Source organism: Cervus canadensis, chromosome 11 (genome assembly GCF_019320065.1).
Source record: "Cervus canadensis isolate Bull #8, Minnesota chromosome 11, ASM1932006v1, whole genome shotgun sequence".
NCBI classification, from domain to species: Eukaryota; Metazoa; Chordata; class Mammalia; order Artiodactyla; family Cervidae; genus Cervus; species Cervus canadensis.
In genome coordinates, this window is record NC_057396.1 from 71,367,312 (window position 1) to 71,389,542 (window position 22,231).

Genomic DNA, 22,231 nt, shown 5'->3' on the forward strand with positions numbered 1-22,231 from the left:
ATTTTTTTCTATTATTTTTCCAATTCTTTTTCGATTTAGGTTATTACAGAATATTGAACGGAGTTCCCTGTGCTATACAGTAGATCCCTGCTGGTTATCTACTTTAAATATAGCAGTGTGCAGATGTCAATCCCAGCAAAACGGAGTACCTAAGATTATACAGAAATACCTCCTATTAGGAGGAGAGGGAGGGGTATAGATATGAAGGCAATGACTGGCAGACAAATCTTCAACTGCGTCTGTTAAGAGTCCAGTGTAAGTGTAACCTTCATTACAAAAGACTGAACCACTTGTTCTAAGAGCACTTATTTATTTATAAACATTTATTTATTACCCTCATCATACCAAAAAGGGTTTATGGAAGCATACAATGAAAAAATACCAACTAATAAAACGAGACCAGGGAAATTATAAAAGTTTTTAAAAGATCAAGAACAAAGGAAAAGCTGAAATAAGAGATGTGCTAAATCACGGTGTCCTTTACTGAGATTGAGCTCTACAATCTGAGAGCTGCCACTGATTTTCATCTCCAGTGACAGCCCCTAAAGACAGTGTACAGTGACTCACGGTATAAATGAGAAAACATCAGCAGAAAGGCAAACCGAGACAGGGGCTAAGCGCTGCCAAGGAGAAGGTGAAGTCGACTTAATGACGCACTCAACAGAATTTTAGAAAGTCATTAAGTAATGGGACCCATGAGAGACTTAGTACCAGCTCCTAGGCCCTACACACACATACATACCCCTGAAGCCAACAACGGACAAGTCACGGGACAGGTCACAGGACCACAGACTCCTAAGTGATTGAAAGGCAGACGGCATCAGTAAATAGTCACACGGAACCCTGCGACCATACTACACAGCCACAGAAGAAGCTGCCTCAGTGAATGCATTTCTCCAGCATTTAAAGTCCTTTACCTTCCTCACCAGCCAGTTACAAATATGTGCAGAGAAGTGTCTCATCCCTACTCAGCTGACAGTTCTATTCCCAACTTGGCGTGCTTATGACTCATGGGGGGTTGGGGGAGGGGAGTAAAAGGCAAGTGTAAAACAAAGAAACCAACTTGAATTTAGACTTGAGTTGATCAAGAATGAGGTATTTATTTGTCTAATTAGAATACCTTACAACAAGTCAAGAGAGTACTCTTTAAACATATAACAAACCTAATACTCTTTGGAATAACCCGAACTCTTGTCTACATGTCATGTCCTTAAATAGACATGACACCAAAAAAATTCTCGAGCCTTCTGTAAGGCCAAACTAGACAAAGCCCTCTGAAATGGTGCAAACAGCACCGTCACTGCAAAGCCCAGGGAAATCGGGCATTTCCCAGTTCCTTTTCCAGCAAAAGGTCAAAGGAAGAGGCTTAGCCCCTACTTATAAAAGTGAAAGTGTTAGTTGCTCAGTTGTGTCCGACTCCTTGCGACCCCATGGACTGTAGCCCGCCAGGCTCCTCTGACCATGGGATTCTTCAGGCAAGAATACTGGAGTGGGTTGCCATTCCCTTCTCCAGGGGGTCTTCTGGACCCAGGGATCAAACCTGGGCCTCCTGCATTGCAGGCAGATTCTTTACAGTCTGAGACACAGGGGAGCCCCTCTTACAAAAAGATGTGTATGAGATCACTCCGTAAGGAGGTAGATGTCTCAGCCTTTTTCACTCAATTCTTACACATCAGGAAATTCACATGCCAGGAAAGGAATTCACTTTCACCCCCAAAGAACTGGGCTTTGTGACTAGTGAAAAACAAAAGGGAAAAAACACTACTACTTTAATGAGAAAAGTTTCTAAGAGAACAAAGTCATTTCTGAAACTATGTTTATCGGTCTGGCATCCTCTCCCTAATATATTTTGTTAAAGAATACAAATCTTTCCTCCTCAGTCCACCCCCAAGTTTCTGAAATATTCTTCACCATTCGTAACTGACAAAACACGGCAAACAGGTCACCTCTTTAACCTGAAACCTCAGTCCTCTACAGAAGTGTGCACAGACAGACGCACGCAGGAAAGAGTGCAAGCTGCAGGCCGCGGCCGGGCCCTGAGCAGGCCCAGGCCGAGAAGGGCCGTTCTAATATAGAAGGCGGAGAAGTGGAGCCGCAGCCTCGGAACAGACCCCGCGCCGCGCTCGGGAGGGAGGAGCAGGGCCGCAGCAGCTTTCCCATACATGGCTGCGGAAAGGGGGCCACCGCTCAGAGCCCAGCTATCTCACACACATGCACTGTGTTCACACGCTCCAGACAAAGAACAGAAACACATAGGCTGCTTCTTGAAGAAAGCGCTGAGATCCATCTCAGGCGAGGAATTCCCAATCATCTCAGTCACTCACACCAAGAGTCCCTCTGCCACAGGAGACAGAAAAGACGCTGTGAACACTTTAGTAGGTCAGAGTTTTACCAGATCAGCAGCAGCCACCACAAGGTTTAATTTATCATTTAAATTCTGGAATTTAACATGCAAAAAAGGTTATTCTGCATCTGTGTGAAGGACCCTCCGCAGGTGTTTTCACATTGAAAGTCTCATTCCAACTCTCAGACTACATTTTGGGTCTCTTGTTCTCTTCTGATTTACAAGTTAAAATAAATCCTGATATAACTTTTACAATGTATAACTTTTAAGATGTATTTCCCAGGATGCTGGCTTATATAATCAGACGTCAAATGTTTGTGTTCTAAAAATTACTCTGCTCAAACAATTCATTCACATTCATCTCAATGTAAAGTATATATCAAAAGCTTCATTTGTGGCCAGAGTGAACTCTCCACAGATAAGAAATGCATGGTTTTTTTTTTTAAAAAAAAAAGAGGGCAGGTGGGGAGGGGGGCCCAGAAAATGAAAGAAATGCATTGCTGATGGCCTCAAAAGATTCTGTACTTTAGCTCTCAATCAATCAACCAATACTTAGTGTGCATTTGAATATCTTTGATGACAAAACACTTGCTAAGTCACCCAGTCATGAAGGGGAGCTGTGGACAGGAGCGCACTGCCTAGTTCCTCTCTATCACTGAAGTGTCTGCTTTACGCGTGTGCACAATCCCCCAGCTTACGGGACATGAACACTCAAACACACTGGGTGGCACCCCAGCAAAACGCTTTCCCTAAAACTCAAAAAGGAAAACCCTTCACATCCTTAAAATTAATTGGTCCACCAAAATTATTTACTTTACTATATTTCATAGGCAAACTAACCATGTGAAACCTTCTCTGTGCCTTTTGTACATAACTCAGTACTGATGAGCAAGAGGCCCAATCACAGATAAACCGATCTCTCAACCCCACCTCCTAGATGTCCTAGTGCAAGGCAGAGCCTTGTCCACCCCGAGTGACGGGGCTCCAGCAGGAGGGGCGTTCCAAGCACTTCCCACAAAACACCGACGTGCCAGTGTTCAATGTTTTATTAAAAATCTCTTAGCTCTGTTGGTGGCGTATACGTGTAATTTATTCTGACCAGGCCTGTTACAGCAACTCTGATTTCCCAAAATGCAGCGTACTGTGGACTAATATGCTACTTTCTGGATGACACCACAACTTTAATTATCCATTAAGATTACTTATGTAAAAATAAACACAATGCAAAACATCACAACTATATATACCAAGGGTGATTAAAGTATAACCACAAAATCAAAATGTCTATACACACCTACAGTTTGGCCTCTGGCAAGTCATTTCTTTCCTGATACCCACATCCTCAGGAGAAAAATGGCATTGGACCAGATCAGGAGTCCATGTTTAGGGTCCACAGACCTACAGAATTCACAGTATTTCATGGATTCCATAAACTCCACTATATTATGTGCAAAATTTTACATATATATGCAAAATAAATTTATGTACTTAAATTGTATTTGTAGGGAAATAGCTCCATAGCTTTTTACCAGATTATCAAAGGGGGGTCTATGATGCAAAACAGGTTTAAGAATCAAAGACCAAACAATACAAAGTTTGTTACATCTAACATCCCGTCATCTCCTCTTCTACTTCCTAGTCCAAAAAGGAGGGAATCTTCATGACTAAGCCCAGTCAAGAATAAACAAGTCACCCTGGCCAAGAAATTATTCAAAATAATATATTCCAATTCAAGAGGAATCTGAATTGTTTTACATGACAGACTAACATCATAATTCTTTTTAAAAAATTCTCAAGCTACTGTAAATCAACCATACCTCAATTACTAAAAAAAGAAGTCTAGTACAACAATTGGCTCAGGCCTAAGCAAACTTCCCCACCACAGCTTACCCCAGCAGCCTGCAAGGGAGTGGAATCCTGTGGATGTGCTCAGGGCTGTCCCACTAGACAGCTCCTCCCTCACCAGCTATACTGCTTTTTCTAAGAAGGCCAGGCTTCCAGTTTCCTACTTCTAATTCTATCCTGTAGCAAAGTAATAGGAGACAGACAGGGCAAAAAACCGGAGCATGGCAGACTGGAATAAAGGAGACTGACGACAGACAGACAGACAAAGAAGCTGCCCATCCCATCAGCAAGAAGGGAACAGGCCCTGACTAACATCTCATTTGTAAAAAGTCTATTAGATCAAAGAGAAAGCTAGCCTGCCTCTAAGACAATAAAAGAAAAAAATGTGTCTGTTACTGAACCATTTAAACCTAAAATTTTTAGGTTCTCATGGCAACCTAAGTCATCACACTGCACATACTGTATATAAAGCACATATTTAGAGGCTTAACTAGTAAACTCAAAATGTGACATATGTGCAATGTGGGCGACAACATTATTCTGGGAACTTTAACTTTAAAATCTTCCAACTTTTATTTTGCAGCCTCAAAGATGATATAATAGAGTCAACTATGCAGAAGGTGCAAGCTCAAGAAAGAGGTACAGAGAACATAAATAGAAGCAAAGAGATGAAAGACAAGAAAAACCAGGCTATCACAAAGTTTCCGAGCATGGCTCTCCCCACTGCGAATCAACCTGTAAATGGAGGCTTAAAAAACAAGACTGCTAGCAAGGACACACATCCAGATAGCATTTGGGACAGGCTTTAATGTGGGCCCAGTCAGAAGAGGACATGGTCACAGGGCAGACCACTTGGCCCAAGTGGCCAGGAGAGACTGCTCATCTCTTCCTCTCTTCGAGGAGCTCGTGGAATATGGCTGTTTGGAGCGAAGTAATGTCAGAGCCAAAAGGAAGGCTGCGGGCCTGGGAGTAGAGATAAGAACCAGACCCTGAGGAGGAGGGGAAAGGAACAGAGCAGGCTTCTCTGTCACACCACTTCTCACTAAGGAACCAAATAAAGATGCAACATCTAGTTTTCTCATCTAGTAAATGACCCGTGGGAGGGATACCCCCATTTATTTGCCCATGGGAATGCCATACATTTCTTTGCAAAGACCTGAAGGTGCTATGAATGCTACCTACCTTAAAACCATTACTTCCATCCCACTTCTGTTAGGGTTAAATTACTCCTACTTTTTAACAAGAAAACAGGTGAAAACAGTTTAGGTAAGGTACACAAACAATATCTCATCAGAGCAGTTCACAGATATGCCCATCTTCCCCCTTAACTCAAGGTAAGAACTTCTAAAATGAGACACTGAACTTACATGACTGATTAACAATTAAAAATTTACTACCACATGAAAAGGAGTGGTTATAAAAATAAATTATCTCATCATTTTTATGAGTCTGAGCCTCTAAAAGCAAGAAAAGCAAAGGAAGATGGCACGGAATTTGGAATGTGGACTCGAAGTCCTGCCCTGACCACCACCTGATAGCCGGATGCCCCCAGTAAGTTACTCTCCTCACTGAGGCTCCAACTGAAGTTTCCTTATCTACAACACGGTACAGATGCAACCATCTCTCCCTCTCCCTCTGTCTCACTCCTTCTCTTCCTCTCCTCCCTCTCTCCCATTCCCCACCTCCCACCCAAAACATGCAGTCTAACAGCTACTTTCTATCATTACACTGTAATTCAGCATACTCTCTTATCACGAAAAACTGTATGAACTTTTATGCAAAAACTCACAGGTCAAATTAAGAACCAAAACAACCAATAAAAATAATGTTTTGGAGTAAATGAGGGAACAGAGCACTGGGTTGAATCTGGGACTAGATGTTTCTCTCAGAGCCAGGCCGCACCTGCTAATGACTAAAATATTTGATTACCTTAATTATCTTGGCTGCATAACCAAGAGGTGCTGGTGGTCATGAAATTCCAGAATATTAAAAACTCAGGCACATTTTCATTATAGCATTCTCTACTGTGTTGAAGTCAAGACAGCAAAAGACTGCCAACGGCATTTTCACTTTAATTTTCTGGTAAGACAAAAAGAAAAATTAACATTGGAGCCAAATTCTCCATTTTTAGACATGCTAAATTCTTCGAGGAAAAAATATCCGTGGTTATAAGAAACTGAAATCATTTTTGTATACTTTATTAGAAAACATGCATTTATGCTTTGCTTAAAAGGTATTTTAAAAAAACCAAACCTCAGGTGAATAACCTTAAATGTTTACCTGTTACTACCCTTCCAGCAGTTAGGAAAGAAGAAAAGTGAAATAAAAGCTGAAGCACTTACTGAAGGGACATTAAATAACTGGCATATTGAGCAACAATGATATCCAGAAAAGAGACCTAAAAAAATCCTTTTTTGGTACATGCAATTAATAATTACCAAAATAATGTTGGTTTTGAATCCAAAACTCACTTCTGTGTAAATCCATCTACTCTAAACAATGAGAGTAATGGTCACAAATGTACCACAAAAAAAAAACCCCACATAACACCTTGCCTATTTAGCTTTTGATTTTGCTTTTAAAATACTTTGAGGCCTTCTGAGAACAGCAGAACTCTTCAGCTCACCATCATTTCATCTTATTAATAAGCACATGATAAAATACTTTAAGCTGAATATAGCATTTATCATCTCTTCCCTCCCAGCTGTTAAAGGACTAGCTTGTTCCAAATATGGCATTATCTTTTCCAAGTTCTACGATTTAGGCACGACATAATTCTTCAACAAATTATTCCATCTTGTCATGACTGACAAGGATGACTTAAGTGGAGATAAGCAGGCTAATGAAAAACATTCAGGTCTGATTTCCAATTGCTATTTTGTAAGGGAGAAAAACAAAGCTTACAGCTTTAAAATGAGAAAGCCATGTAAAACTATCTTCTCTTTGAATTCAGGCAGTGGAGTTTTCGCTAACTAGACAGGTAAACCCCAGCTGAGGGAAGAGGCAGAGGCCACCTGCTCAGGATGCTGTAGAAGGGATTCCTCCACTGGGTAGAAAATTTCCCTGCATGACCTCTAAGGTCTTTTCCTAACCTCAGAAACTGAGACTTGGTTTTTGATAAGTAGAAGCAAAGCAAATGTGATGTGTAGGCAGAGACAGCGGAACAGCGCTGGAAAACTAGAAGCCATGGGTTGGAATCCTGCTTCCACTTCTATGTGAACTTAAATAAGGCATTTCACTTTCCTCTTTGCAAAATGAAAGGCTGAGAGAAGAAAATGAAGATCCTAACATTCTGAGCCTACGGCTTCCTCCTATGGCTGCCTCGGCCACCCACCACCTTCCCACTACTGCACCTTACCATAATTAGGCAGCTTTTTAAAGCATCTAATTAATGGAACACAGAAATTAAAACCTTTAACTTTCTATTTCTGGCTTGTTGCACATGTGCAACAGCATTTTACCAAGGAGTAGTTAATGCCACACAGTCCTTGATATACTGGTTTTTCTTTGAACTCCAGTGACAGTTACAGTGACAAGTTGTAAGCCAGGAGGTTGTTACCATGGGGACCCACTAGGATTCCTGGGGGTGGATCCTGCAGGCTTTTTCCCCTTTTGGTCAGAGCATTTTTTGATGGTCTGGATCTAGCAATTCAGAAAGCCTGATCTAATTTTTCTTCGGCAAGCCGCCTTTAGGAAAGATAGCAAGTCTAAAAGGGTTATCTTTGGGTAGTTTGACAGTCCCATCATTGCAATCTGTAATCCAGAGTAATTCGGTAGTCTCCAAGCTTTAAAAAGAAAGGTGTGTGGGGGGGGTCCTCCCCTGATGGCTCAGTGGGAAAGAATCAGCCTGTCAGTGCAGGAGACACAGGTTCAATCCCTGCCCTGGGAAGACCCCACAGGCCACGGGGCACCTAAGTCCATGCGCCACAACCACTAAGCATGTGCTCCAGAGCCTGGGAGCCGCACCTCCTGAAGCCCAGGAGCCCGGAGTCTAGAGCCCCGGCTCCACGGCAAGAGACGCCACCAAAGTGAGAGGCCACGCACTGCAACGAAGACGGGGCACAGCCAAAAATGAACACACATTTTTAAAAAAGAGACTTGGAAATGTATCCAGAGGCTATTAAAAATGACACGATAAAAACAATAACGGTAAAATAAACACTGGCGTGTCTCCGTGATCATTTCCCATGTAGTATACAATTCTGACAAAATACTGTTTTAATGACACTCTTACAAGAGTTAAGTATGTTCAACTTTTAATCTCTCTATTCATACAAGCAAATAAACACAAGCCCACTGAAGTCTCAATGACCTACGTATGCTGTCATTTCTTTCCAGATCACCAGACCACGTGAACTGTATTTAGTATTTCCCCATCAAGACTTCAAAGTTTTCCAAATCAAGATTCTCCTCAAGAAATTTCAGCTCCCCTACACGATTATGTCAGAAATACATCACAAAATAATTATAAAAATAAAACTTATTATAAAATAAATCACACTGATCAGACCAGAACACAGTTTAAATTGCAGGTCTGCCTCCAAAACTGCTGTATATGGACAAAGGGAGATGAACTGTCACTCCCAGCTAAATGTGTGCCGGGGCTCAGGTTCCCCTGAGACTCATTCTGTTAGAAGATACCTTAAGGAAGAAGATCATTTACAAGGCTAATCTCTGGATCTGGTTTGCTCAGAGAAGTGGAGCAGTCAGATTCAGAATAAAACATTTCTCTATGTCTTACTTAGCCCAAAGCAAAGTTACACCTGACAAATTAACATTAATAAAAATAGCACTTGATTTCACAGTAATAATCTAAAACTTCAACCATGCTAGGCCTGATCCACAATTATCTTGTGAGCTACAAAATACTTGGAACAAAGCTTAAGACATGTCCCTGTGCTCATAAAAATCTTTCCCTGATCTCACACTAATAATTATTGAAAAACCTAAATATAAACATCACTAAGATAAAATGTGCTGAAACAGAATTCATAACCTAAAAAACAAATCACAAACTCACAAGTCTAAAGAGGGAAAGAAAAAAAAACACCTAAGGAGACAAGCTACACTGTCAAAAAAGTAAACAACTGGCATCAAGATATTCCATAGAAACACTGCATCTGGTTTTGATTTTTTTACTCACCTAAGCTTTCCTGTAGCAGGTCCAAAAGGGTTATTTTTAAGCAGTTTCCCAATCCTATCTCCACAATCTATAACCCAAATTATTTCAGTAAAGAAGTTTGCAAGCAAAAAAAAAAAAAAAAAAGACTTGCATCCAGAGGCTATTAAAGAAACATGGCACAGGATACAAACAGTAACGATACAGTAAACACGGTGTCTTTCCATGACCGTGTCCCTTAAACTTGGAGGAAGAAAGGACAAGCCCAAAGCGCAGTCTCGTCACATCAGCTTACTATTAGATGTCCAGAGACAGAGAGAGACTCGGGGCGGAGGACTTGAGAAGAGGCAAACTCTTGGCTGTTTTATTTGTTTTTACTACTGGTTTACAATTTCCTTGATTTTATTTTTAAATGCATGTCTTGGCCCAGAAAAGCAAGAGAGCATAGACTGCCAACAGGATCAGATTCTCCTTTTCTTACTTTCTGGAGCTACAGAAAACAGAGCCAGAATCTGGGTTGTCAAGGAGCCTTCTGACTCTGCCCAGGCAGTATACGGTGTGAGGTTTTAAGATACACAAAGGCTTTTATAGTACAAATCTCAGCCAACTTAATGTTCTTTCAATGGAAAGTGGCTTATGTTTCCCCCCCCAGAAAACTCTCTGGAGCTTTAAGGTACTGATAATTTTCAAAAGACAATGATTTAAAAAAATGGAGTCGCAGAATTTCAGTCTTAAAAGTTTTCTTCCTATTTCTAATCTTTAGCACTGAACTGTCTCAAACATAAAATTGTCATTTGATATACAGTATTTCAATAAATATCTATCAATTACCTACTTTGTGCAAGGGCCTTATACCAGTAAGCACTCTGTACTGTAAAAATGTCAAACTGTCTTCTAGGAACAGCACTTGGTTCAATACCATACACACGCTAAAGCACAATACGAAGGCATAGCATTATTTAGGTTGTATTCTCAACAATTTGGGCTTCAATGTAAAATAATGACTTTCAGCTTTTCCTACCCTGCACATCTATATACCTTCCTGGCTGTATACAAATCCACATTTCTTTTTAACTCTCATTTTAATAGTATAGAGGAATGTTACACTTCTCTGGTGTAAAGTCTTTCAACTTAACAGAAACCAAATGATCACAGGAAGAAAAAGAAATCAAATTAGAAGCATTAAACTGTCTTTCTCAGAGCTTCCCTCTCCCCCTCATTAGTATTTCTCAAAGAGAAAACCACCACTGTGATGCTCCCATTGCAGACCATTCATGAAGTTCCTAGCTGAGCTGAGACCAGACAGACTCCATCAACTGGGCACACAGCCACTCACCATTACCCTTTGTTTAGAGTCTCAACTGCCGTCCAACCCACATTATTGTATTCCACTCAAGTCCATCAACTTTCTTAACGAGAAAACAATCAGGAAACAAGCAAATGTGTTATTTAACTAGAAAATGAAGAGAGGGTCTAATTCATATGCCTCACAAAAACTCTATAAAAATGATGGCTCACTTTAAATTTTCTATCTTAAATAGCAGTATTACTTTATTATCAGTCTTACATGCCTAAGAAGAACAAGTTGTAAACAAATAATCATTAGAAACTTGTTTTTAAAAAAAACCCAAGCCCTCAGTCTTGAGCTGGAAAAGCAGCAGAGAGAAGCTCTGCACCAGAAGGGACAACAAAGATGCATGTCTACACCACACAGGTGGAGAAGCCAGAACCCCAGGCAGCCTGGTGGGGTGAGGAGGGGGCGCAGGCAGGGGTTGGAGGGGAAAGGGCAATATTCCAAAGAGCCATAATCCTACACTTGACTATCCTAAAATTCAAATTTAAGAAATGTTAGGCAGAGCTCTGCGGTAAGCATATCAGTCACAGCTCTTTTGGCTGGAATTAAGGAGAATTTCCTCCAAACTAGCTTAAGCAAAAGAGGCGCTGACTGCAAAGACAGGACCCACAGGCCCGGAGCTCAGCGAGGCCACAGCTGGACGGCCTTCACACACCCAGGCTTCTACTCCCAACGCGTCTCCAGTCTTGTCTCTCCCCCGGCGCTGTATTTCTCATCAGTGTTTCTTTCTGGGTAAATCTACTCAATCCCCCCTGCCCCACCCCGTACTGGCCTTGATGCTCCCACATACAAAAGCCTGAATTTGCCAGGACCTGGCATCTGCCTATCTGTTTCAAGTTCTCTGAATTCAGGTGAACCTGTTTGTTCCCTGAAGGCATGAATCTCAGTTCCAGTCTCGAATTCCTAGGAGAAACTGATTTGCTCAGCTTAGGTTAAGTGCCTGCCCCTGGTCCAGCAAACTGTTAAAAGAAGGGCTAGGTCACAGAGTACAATTAGGGTGGGGTCTGCGTGCCTGACTCCTCAGAAGATGTGTACTACACTAAATAGGCAATAAGGCAGTCTGCATCCTCAAAATAAACCCCTTAAAATCTCACTGAAAAAATATATTAATACTAACTAATACCCTATGATACACTACAGAATGAACGGACAGGAGCAGCTTCATGACAAAGATCAGCTGTGCACTGCATGACAAACGGAAATAGAACCAGGTTCAGGGAAGGGCCGAAGAGCACAAAATGCAACGCCTGCTCTGTTCGCTCTGGCCACACATCTAAGAACTATGAACCTAAGGAATAAACAGTCTTCTACCACACAAATATCTTCTGTGAAATACGCTAGTTGAAAGCCTGCTGTAAGGTTTAAAAGGACTCAGTTCAATTCAGTTCAGTCGCTCAGTCGTGTCCGACTCTCTGCGACCCCATGGACTGCAGCACGCCAGGCCTCCCTGTCCATCACCAACTCCCGGAGTCCACTCAAACTCCTGCCCGTCGAGTCGGTGATGCCACCCAGCCATCTCATCGTCTGTCGCCCCTTCTCCTGCCCCCAACCCCTCCCAGCATCAGGGTCTGTTTCAAAGTGCAGTAATAGCCTGCTAGCTGACGAACGTGGGTTATACATTTTCAAGGTGCTTGTCACCCCCACCCTGACTTCCTTTCACGCCCTGGACCCCCTAAGCTTCCTGCTCAGGCAGCCAACAGGACTGCAGAGGTGTGTCTCACTGGTGACGTCCCGGCCGGCCTAGCACGGTTAGCAGCACCACACAGACAGCTCAGGCAGGAGAGAAGCAGCCAGGCTGGGGACAGTGGAGCGGGGGAGGGGACGGGGACAGGAGGGCAATGTTTCCCACACACAAAAGCTGTAAGCACAAAAGCTGGGAAAAGCCTAAACTCTTTGTACAAAACAGAAACTAGTAAAAACTTAACAGATGTCCAAAAACTACCGGGTTATAAAAGACAGTCTACTCACAGTAGACTATTAGTTACCCTACATTATCACCAAAATATCACACATTCCCACACGCCAGAGCTTGCTTCCATCTCACAAGAAAGGAAAAGGTAAAAAGAACAATGAGAAAGTGGTGACAGTTTCTAATTCACTGATTCCTTTGCTGTAAGAGTAACAATGTTATGTAAATAAAAACTAAAGACCTAGCAAAATTAAATGTCTAACACTATAAATTCAAACAGCTTTAGAACCAAAAAACTTCATTTTGTATAATCCCCAAAGTAAAGACATCTCCCAATCTGGGAACAAAATTTCAATGGAGTTTCAATGTGGGGGGGGTGGGGGGGTAGGCAGTATTTAACTCCATTTTTTCAAAGCTGAACACAGCTATTAGGGTCAGAAAAAGCTAGCCAACAGTTCTAAAGCCACACTCCTAACCTACGAATACATCCCCAAAGAGGCATATTAAAATCAATTGAGATCCATTAGATCTCACTGCCGCCTCCAAACCAGAACTAACCATCCCTCTTCATATTTTCTGCCACATTTTCTAAGTGAAGTAAAACAAAAATCAAAATGTTACAACTCAAATGCTGTTCTAAAAGTGAGTCCATTTCTTGTACAGTAGGGGAAAGGTCAGCTGATTGCGGGTTACATCAGAACTTCACAAAGTTCTAAGAATTAAAATGCTTTAAAATCATTTAACGTAAGAAATTTTATACTCGGTCTCCCCAAACTAGACTTTCTCACCTCTTGAGCATACAGTCTAATTTTAATGTAACTTTTATGAAATTCATGTTCTCTGTATGAAAATTTAAAAACAATGGCAAGTATGAAGAAAAGAAAAACTGCTCATGTCCCAATGTCCAGAAAAAAACTTTGGTATTTATCCTTTGAGCCTGTGAGGTAACATTTTTGAAGAATTAAAGATTTCCTTAGCCGAAAGAATGTGTTAAGCTAAAGTGGAGTTCATGGATATAAAACATTCTTGAAAATTTTTACAGGCCTGGAACTCAAAGAAGTTAAAAATAAACCTATGCTCATGGCTTCCACAGCACAGCAGGTTAAAGAATAACTAGAGAACACGGGAATTCCCTGGCGATCCAGTGTTTAAGACTTGGTGCTTTCACCTCGGTGGGCCCAGGTTCGATCCCTGGTTGGGCATCTGCAACTCAAATCCCACAAGCTGCAAGGTGCGCCCCCAGAAAACACAAACAAACCACACAGCAGTTCTGCTGATTAACCCTGTGAGGAAACCAGTCCTTTAAGGAGAGTCCAACTGCCAATTTCATGGCAGGGACAAGTTACAACTACAAAGATCTCATCAAGAAAACTGTCTTCAGTAAATTACAAAGCTCAGATAAGGACTCTTGATACAATAGTTTACTAAACAAATAGCTACAACCAATTAACTCTTTCATCTCTTTGTTCAGTCGCTCAGTGGTGTCTGACTCCTCGTGACCCCATGGTGTGCAACTCACCAGGCTTCTGTCCTTCACCATCTCCCAGGAGCCAGCTCAAACTCATGTCCATTGAGTTGGTGATGCCATCCAACCATCTCATCCTCTGTCATTACAACTCTAAATATTAGAGTCCACCCTCTCTCCAAGCCTAAAACTAGTTATCTAGAACCAGGTGTCCCTAGAGCAAATCCAGTAATATACTCATTTGTATTTTTCAGTTTTCTATGAACACAGAAGACTCCCTATTAACAAACTCCATGTGAAGTACACAAAGTGAGGAAACCACAGTGCCCAAGCATTCCACAGGGAACAACGAGCTCTAAGTTTCTACAGGAAAGGACCCTCTTCCCAGCAAAACAATTCAGATGCACAAATTAGACTCTAGGAAATTTAGGCTTAGGATACTAAGCCACAATGAACAAAGGAAAAAAGACACCTGAAAGGGGAAAGGGAAAGGAACACTGGCAGTGGCTACTGCCTATGCATGGCGCGCCGAGCCATTCTACCTGTATCTTTTACTTGGCCTAACTGCATTACTGACCAACGAACAAGCAGCAGGCCCACTGTCAAAGAGGAAGAAAGGAAACAGCAGTCTCAGCACTGCACCAGGCACTACTCAGTTATCTCAGTCAGTTCTCACCTCACCACTCCAGGTGACCTCCGTTTTAAAGATGTGGGGAAGCAAGCAAAAAGGGAATTAAATATGACTAGATTTGTTCTTTCAGAAATGAGCTGCTATTGTTTGAAACATGTTAATAAAAATATTAATTTGTAAAATAAATAAATAAAGACGAGGGGAAAGCCCAGAAATGTTACGGTCACACAGTGATATTACCAACTTAAGGCCCAGAGCTGGAGTTGTCAAACCTACCCCTGCCAGGCTCTGCTCATACACCCTATTCAGGTCACATCATTCTTTCAAACCACAGGTTTCAAACCAATTTTAAAAACTCCAAAATCCTAGAATCAACTCTCAATTATGAGATTAATCCTCCAGGTTTTGTTCAAAAATTTCTTGTTCTGGAATATAGTCAATATTTAGTAACTATAAATGGGGTAAGTCCTTTAAAAATTGTGAATCACTATGTCATACATCTGAAATATATAATATTGTAAATCAACTATACTTCAACTAAAAAGTTAGTATAAAAATTGTTTGTATTTTACTTGCTCTTTGAACATTTCAGCAGGCCATAGCACCTCTAGGAAGAGGTGTGCAGGTAAATACAAGATTATACTAATCTAATAGCAATCAACTAGCAGAATTTGTAACTTCTGCTAAGAAGGCCTACATATAAAGTTAATTCTTATTTCAAACATATAGTGTAATACTTGAACTTCCACAATACAGTCTACTTTTAATTACTACCAAAAATAATCAAGAATCAAGGAACAGTTCTAAACAAAAAAAAATGGTTCGCATTGTTTGAAAGAGGAATAAAAGGGGCTTTCCCGGTGGTCAAGTGGTTAAGAATCCGCTTTGCAATGAATGGGACACCCGCTTGATCCCTGGGACCAGGAAGATCCCACATGCCTCAGAGCAACTAAGCCCATGCACCACAATTACTGGGTGCTCTGGTGCCCGAGAGCCAAAACTATCGAAACCTGTGTGCCCAAGAGACCACGCTCTACCACTGGGAAAGCCACCACAACAAGACACCCACACACCGGAATTACAGAGCAGCTCTTGCTCTCTCCAGACAGTCTGAGCGCAACAACTATGACCCTAAACAAATCATTAAAAAAAAGAGAGAGAGATATATAAATTTCTGGCTAACACTACAATAAAATCCCATGCATCAAGTACTAGGAGGCCTGTAATACCTCTTTAGGACAACAAAGTTAACCAAATAAAACTTCCAGTTCATCTCATGTCACAAGAATTAATATTAATCACACTCCTTTTGTTACTGGAGAGGAAGAAAAATGGGAGTTGGAGGCTACGTTCGAAAAGCAAAGAGGAAAAGTAGACAGTCAAGCAGCTCAAAATCAGTTATGAACCTCCGAAAAAATAAGGAAAAGCTTATCTTAAGAAGAAAGCCTTCTATTGTGAGAATACTCTGAATATACAGAAACAAACTCGGAGGCTCATAACTTTCCGAAGGTTCTTACCCTTAATGTATTCATTAGAAACTCTAAGTAGGCCATTAAATGCCAGGTTTATAGACTTTACCTCCACACGATATGGAATACCTGGATACCAGTCCACTCCTCTGACAAAAAGCACTCAGTTACACAGCAATAGCAGAAACTTGCCTTTTCTTTCTCTTCATGCGATACTTTTTCTGTACATATAAATCAGAAATTAGAAATGATGCTGATAACTGTGATCTGGGTTACTGTTACATACTTTTAAGCACACTGATATGTTTCAATTTTTTCAAAGATCTGAGGGATCTGGACATCCCCCTGTAATTGGCAATTCCCATGAAGAGCAAGCATTCTAACCATTTCAACAGCACCAAGAGGGCAAGATACCAAGATGAAAGAGACACCCCTGACTTCAATCAGCAGAGGACTTCAACCACACAAAGTCCTAATACCTGCTACACACGGACGAACCTTGACAACTGTGCTACATGAAATAAGCCAGACACAAAAGAATAAATATCGCATGATTCCAATTACATGAAATATCCAGAACAGGCAAATTCACAGGGACAGACAGTAGACCAGAGGTTACCAGGGGCTAAGAGGAGGGAGCAATGGATAGTTACTACTTAATGGTTATAGATTTTCTGCTTGGGTTGAAGAAAACACTTTGGAAATAGACAGAGATGATGACTGCACAACCAACGTCACTGCACCATACTTTTTTTTTTTTTGCACCATACTCTTAAAACGGGGCGAGCTCCCTAGTGGCCTTGTGGTGAGGATTCCGGGCTTTCACTGTTGTGGCCCCTGTTCAACGGCTCTTCAGGGAACTGAGATCCTGCAAGCCAAGTGGCATGGAGCAGCCAAAAACAAAAGGTTAAAATGACCTAAACCTGAAAGTATCAAACTCGTAGAAGAAAACAGGGCATGAGCTTCAGGGCACTGGTTTCTTGGATGAGACGCCAAAAGCACAGGCAACAAAAGCAAACACGAACGAGACTCCATCAAAGGACACAACGGAGTGAAAAGGCATGGGAGTAAGTATGTGTAAATCATATACATCTGTCAAGGGGTTAACATTCCGAATAAACGAAGAACTGCAACTCAACACCACCATTAAAAAATAAAAATTTTTATTTTTTTAAACAGGTGAAGGACTTCAACAGGCATTTCTGCAAAGCTGATATAGAAATGGTCAACAAGCATATGAAAAGATGTTGATCCTTAGTCAGAAATGCAAATCAAAACCACAGTGAGTCCTCACACCATTAGGATAACTACTGTCAGAGAAGAACCCCGGCAGTCTGGTGGTGAGGACTCCGTGTTTCAGAAACGGGGCAGGGTTCAGTCTCTGGGGGGGAGAACTAAGACCCTGCATGCTCCATGGTGTGGCCAAAACAAGAAAACAAATGCTGAGGAGCATGGGGAGATACATGAGCTCTTGTGCACTGTTTGTGGGATGGTGAAACAGTGCAATCATTGCGGAAAACAGTATGGAGGCTCCTCAAAAAATTAAACACAGAACCACCATATGATTCAGCCAATTCACTTCTGAGTACTATCCAAAAGAATTGAAAGAAGGATCTCAAAGATGTATCTGCACATCCATATTCACAGCAGCACTCATCATAAAGGCCCAAAGCTGGAAACAACTTATGTCCATCGACAAATAAGTGGACAAAATGTGGCATATTCACATAACAGGTTATTCAGTCTTTAAAAGGAAAGAAAACCTTCCACGTGCTACAACGTGGATGAACCTTAAAGATACGCTAGTAAGTGAAAGAAACCGGTCACAAATAGCCAAATACTGTGTGATTCCACTTATAAATAGAAAAATCATCAAATTCATAGAAGTAGTAAGCAGAATGGCAGCCATGAAAGGCTGGGGTGAGGAGAAAAGGAAGAAAATGGGATTTGTTTAATGGATATATAGTTTCAGATTTAGAACATGAAAAAGTTCTGGAGATCCATTTTCCATTAACATGAATGTACTTAATGTTAGGGGCTTCCCTGGTGGCTCAGTGGTAAACAAACCTCCTCTCTGCAGAAGATGTGGGTTAGATCCCTGAGTTGGAAAGAACCCCTAGAGGAGGGAGTCGGCAACAACCCACTCCAGTATTCAGCAACCCACTCCAATTTTCAAGCCTGGGAAATTTCATGGACAGAGGAGCCTGGCGGGCTACAGTCCATCTGGTTGCAAAAGAGTCAAACACCACTTGGCAATAACAACTTAATGCTACAAAACTGTACATTCAAAAATAATTAGGATGGTAACTTTCATGTTATGTGCTTTATGCCACATTTAAAAAAATGGTTAAAATGGCAAAACTGTGCTATATTTTATCACAATTTCTTTAAATAATGTAATATATCAAAACTATGAAATTGTATAGTATGTGAATTACATCTCAATAAAGCTGTTTTAAAAAAAAAAGCAGAGGAAACAGAGTTTAACCAAACTATATCATTTGCTGGTTTAAGAAAAGAGAGCAATTTGTTGGAAGTACCCAGATCCCTGAGCTCAGAGAGGATCCTGTGCCTCTACTTCCTCCAATTTCTTCAGCCCAGCCTCCAGGTGACAGCCCTTTTCTTTCCCCCTCCAGGGCGCATCACCACCACCTTCTAACCTCCCAGTTCCTTATTATGTCTGGCTTCACAGGAAAGTTAAAGAAGCTACAGTGGCAGTCACAGGAAAGGGCACAGAATTCAAGACTCAGACTCTACATTCAGCAGCAGAGCCAAAATATTTTTAAAAAGAAAAAAAAAAAATCACACAGTAGACATACAATAAATGTCCCGTCTCTGCCCTTCCTCTCCTCTCCTTCCAGCCCAGCATGTTTAAAAGAGCAAATTCAAAAAAAAATAAAAATAAAAATAAAAGAGCAAATTCTCAGCTCCCATGCTGGGATAGCCACTGGCCTAACTCATGTGCTGGAGCTATAAGACACAGAGCATCATTTAATATGTAGTTGTTAATGCCTATCACCTATTGTTAAATCCTAAAAACACATCACAAAACTTTTAACTGGATAAGCCTATTTTGATAAAATAATGAACTTTTCTACCGCATATAAAAAAAGATAGTGAGATAAAGACTAAACATCACCAATCACCTCTGAGTGGTGGAACTAAGGGTGAAGCTCTCCCTTTCGGGCATACCTGCATTTTTTTTTATAATGAATCTGTAACTTCTGTAATAAGAAATATAACTGTCAGAAGAATAAATCATTCTGGCTTAAAATTTCACTGTCTGCCTCTGGTACTACGTCACTGCACTGAACTGAACTGGCACCATGGGAAATGGTCATGATTCCCTCCACTTTACAGACGAGAATGAACAGGCTCAAAGCGGAGACTGGGTCAAGGCTGCATGGCTAGAAACAGAGCAAGGATGACAATTGAGGCCTTCCAACTCCAAGTCCTTTCCATTCCACCACATCTTGAAGAGCAATTTGCATTACTGCTCATCATATATATATATATATAAAATTTATTAAATATATATATATTTAATCTATGTTGAATCTGTCTTAGGGGCAGGGCAAGTAACCTGTGGGAGCCTCAGTTTCCTCATCTGAAAAGTGAAGTGGTTGGAAAAGCTATTGTATCTCACCAGCTCATCTAGCCTCACCAGCGAATGGATTTTAAGTCTAGATACCAAGTGAGGAGAAGAAAACCCCGTGGGCAAAAATAAATGAATAGTTGGAAAGAAGTTGAGGCCTATGCTCTGGGTCAAGGGCCATTCTCAATGGAAATAGGTGATGGACAGTCAAGAGGAAAGAACCGGCTGGGGAAACCATGAACTTCCTGGTTGAAGCAACAGCAGAAAGCTCCGGCTTCGCTTCCCTACTAGCAATGCTTCAATCTTAGCTAACTTAGGAGGAGAAAGTAAAGTTAGAAGAAGGTGACAACACAGCCGTAGGGGAGGGACCTGGAGCAATAGTTTATGCACGCTGTGGCAACTGGATTATTTTCCAAGTGGACTCGTGAATATTAAAGTGGAAAGAATCCTTGGTGGTTCTCACAGATGACCCTTCCTTAGCGAGAATTTCAGGACAAACTCAAACTTGGCAATACCCCTCGGAAAGATGGCACACTTGTGGAAAATGAGCCAAACCGACACTTGTGGAAAAGGTGAGAGAATGCCACTAAAGCCTCTTCAACCTATAGAGCATCAAAGAAAGCGAAAAGACCTTTGTTAAGGGTGAAGTTCTTTCAAAGGATTCATCGGGTATCTGTAACCTCTCACACTGCAAGCATTATAAAGCACTCCACGCTGTCTGACAGTACTAGGTAGCCTTGTCACTCGAAGATAATAAAAGTACAGCATTAACTTTGCTGGCGAGAAAAAGAAAAAAAAAAAAAAAAAAAGATTCCATTTTGCTAAAGCAGCCTCCTCTGACCAAAACCTTACCACCTGCCCCTCCACTACGGGGATGAGCCTAAACCAAGGAGAAGCTGCTTCGAGCCTGGACAACCGTCCTCGAGAATTAAAACAACATCCTGCCAGGAGAACCGCAACCGAAGACACCAGAAGCTTACATTCCAAAAGCAGGTCCTTTAGCAAAGGAAGAAAGCTCCTGGCCGTACTCTCGGCGCTCCCGGGTGCGAGAATCCAGCCCAGCTACTAGGCCGTGACTGGGTGAGCACCTGACGTGGGGGGAGGGTGAGCCAAGGCCCTAGCGGATCTGGGGCGAGGAACTGGGGGGCTCCCAAAGCTCCGGAGAAGAAGCGCGGCCCTCCAGAGGCGGGGGTCCTGGGGACACCCCACCCCTACCCCAAGGATAAGGACCGAGAAGAACACGTGGGGCGACAGGAGCAGGGAAGGGGTGTCCCGGGCAGGCAGCCCTGGGTCTGGCACGGCGGCCGGAAAAACGAGGACGGAGCTACCGCCGGGGCAGGGAACCGAGCCCTCGGAGCCCCTAGGGGGAAGGCAAAGGGCGCGGGCAGAGGGGCAAGGCCACGAGGAGGGCGGGTCTCCCTGGGCGCGGGGCACGCGCCGGACCAGCGCGGCGGGACCCGGGCAGCGGAGAACCCCGACACCCGGGGAGAGACCGCGGACCTGCCTCCGGGGACCGCGAGGAACCCGGAGCGGCCGCGCCCGGAGGGGCCCTGGTGACCCCGCGGGGCCGCCCGGACCGGACCCGCCCCGCGGCGCCTCCCTCCTGCCCCTTTCCCTCCCTCCCACCCGCGCGGCCCGTTATCCCACGGCCGCCGCACTCACCAGCGGCTGCACCTCAGCCCGCCGCCGCCTCAGCTGCTGCCTGCGCCTCCGCAGCCGCCGCCGCCGCCGCCTCGCTGCTGAGGCCGAGTCCCGGGGGAGCCGCCGCGTCCCGCCGCCGCCGCCGCTGCCGCCGCCGCCGCCAGAGCAGAACACCCCAAAATGGCGGCACTTCCGGCACCTACCACCGGCGGGGAGGGCCGACGCGGAGAGGGGAGGGCGGCTCGGGGGAACGTACCACCGCGGTGCCGCCCGCAGCGCTGAGCCGAGCGGGGCTCGGCGCAGGGGCGGGCCGAGCGCCCGGCGCTGCAGCGCCCCCTCGGGCTGGGGAGTGGAGAAGCAGCCGCGGGGGAGCCCAGGGGGCCTCGGGCGGAACCCTCGGCCCGGGGAGCGGCCGGGGCAAGTCTCTTTGTCTTGTTACTCCGCTGGAGGGAAGACGCGGGTCGGGGGAAGACCCCAGGCCTGAAAACTTGGAAGTTCTCGGCTCTGCGCCTCTCACCCAAAGGAGTTCTGGACGAACTGGCGGGCGCCGACCTCTGCTTGGCGCTGAATATGCGCATAATAAAATACTTGATGAATGAATGGGTGAGTGAATGGGATGGTGCTTGGCCAGCGCTGGGCACCTGTCACACCCGCCTTTCTAACCCAGCAGATAAGCAACGGGATCCAGGCCTTCCTTGTCCTCTGTGATGTGGACTGTAAGTGTATTGCAAGCTTTCAGAGTTAGACGAATGCCCTCTGGCTGGATGATCAGCTGGGTGAACTCACAACCTTGCAAAAATCCTTGGAGCGCCAGGAAGCTCATAAGAGTTCTACTAAAAGACTGTTTTTTCCAGCCCTA

General features: G+C 43.2%; 1 protein-coding gene across 15 annotated transcripts in view; it reads right to left on the minus strand.

Moving 5' to 3' along the window:
* CELF1 (CUGBP Elav-like family member 1) overlaps positions 1–21,551 on the minus strand; it is a 66,476-nt gene extending 44,925 nt beyond the window's left edge. For 3 of the 15 annotated variants that reach the window (XM_043481957.1, XM_043481954.1, XM_043481946.1), the window contains exon 1: positions 21,394–21,411. The gene's annotated coding sequence lies outside the window, so the exon portion shown is untranslated. Of the gene's footprint in view, positions 1–6,118; positions 6,267–21,393 lie in introns of those variants that run through there. The other 12 variants (XM_043481962.1, XM_043481964.1, XM_043481956.1 and 9 more) reach the window with 9 other exon arrangements.
* Positions 21,552–22,231: the final 680 nt, after the last annotated feature.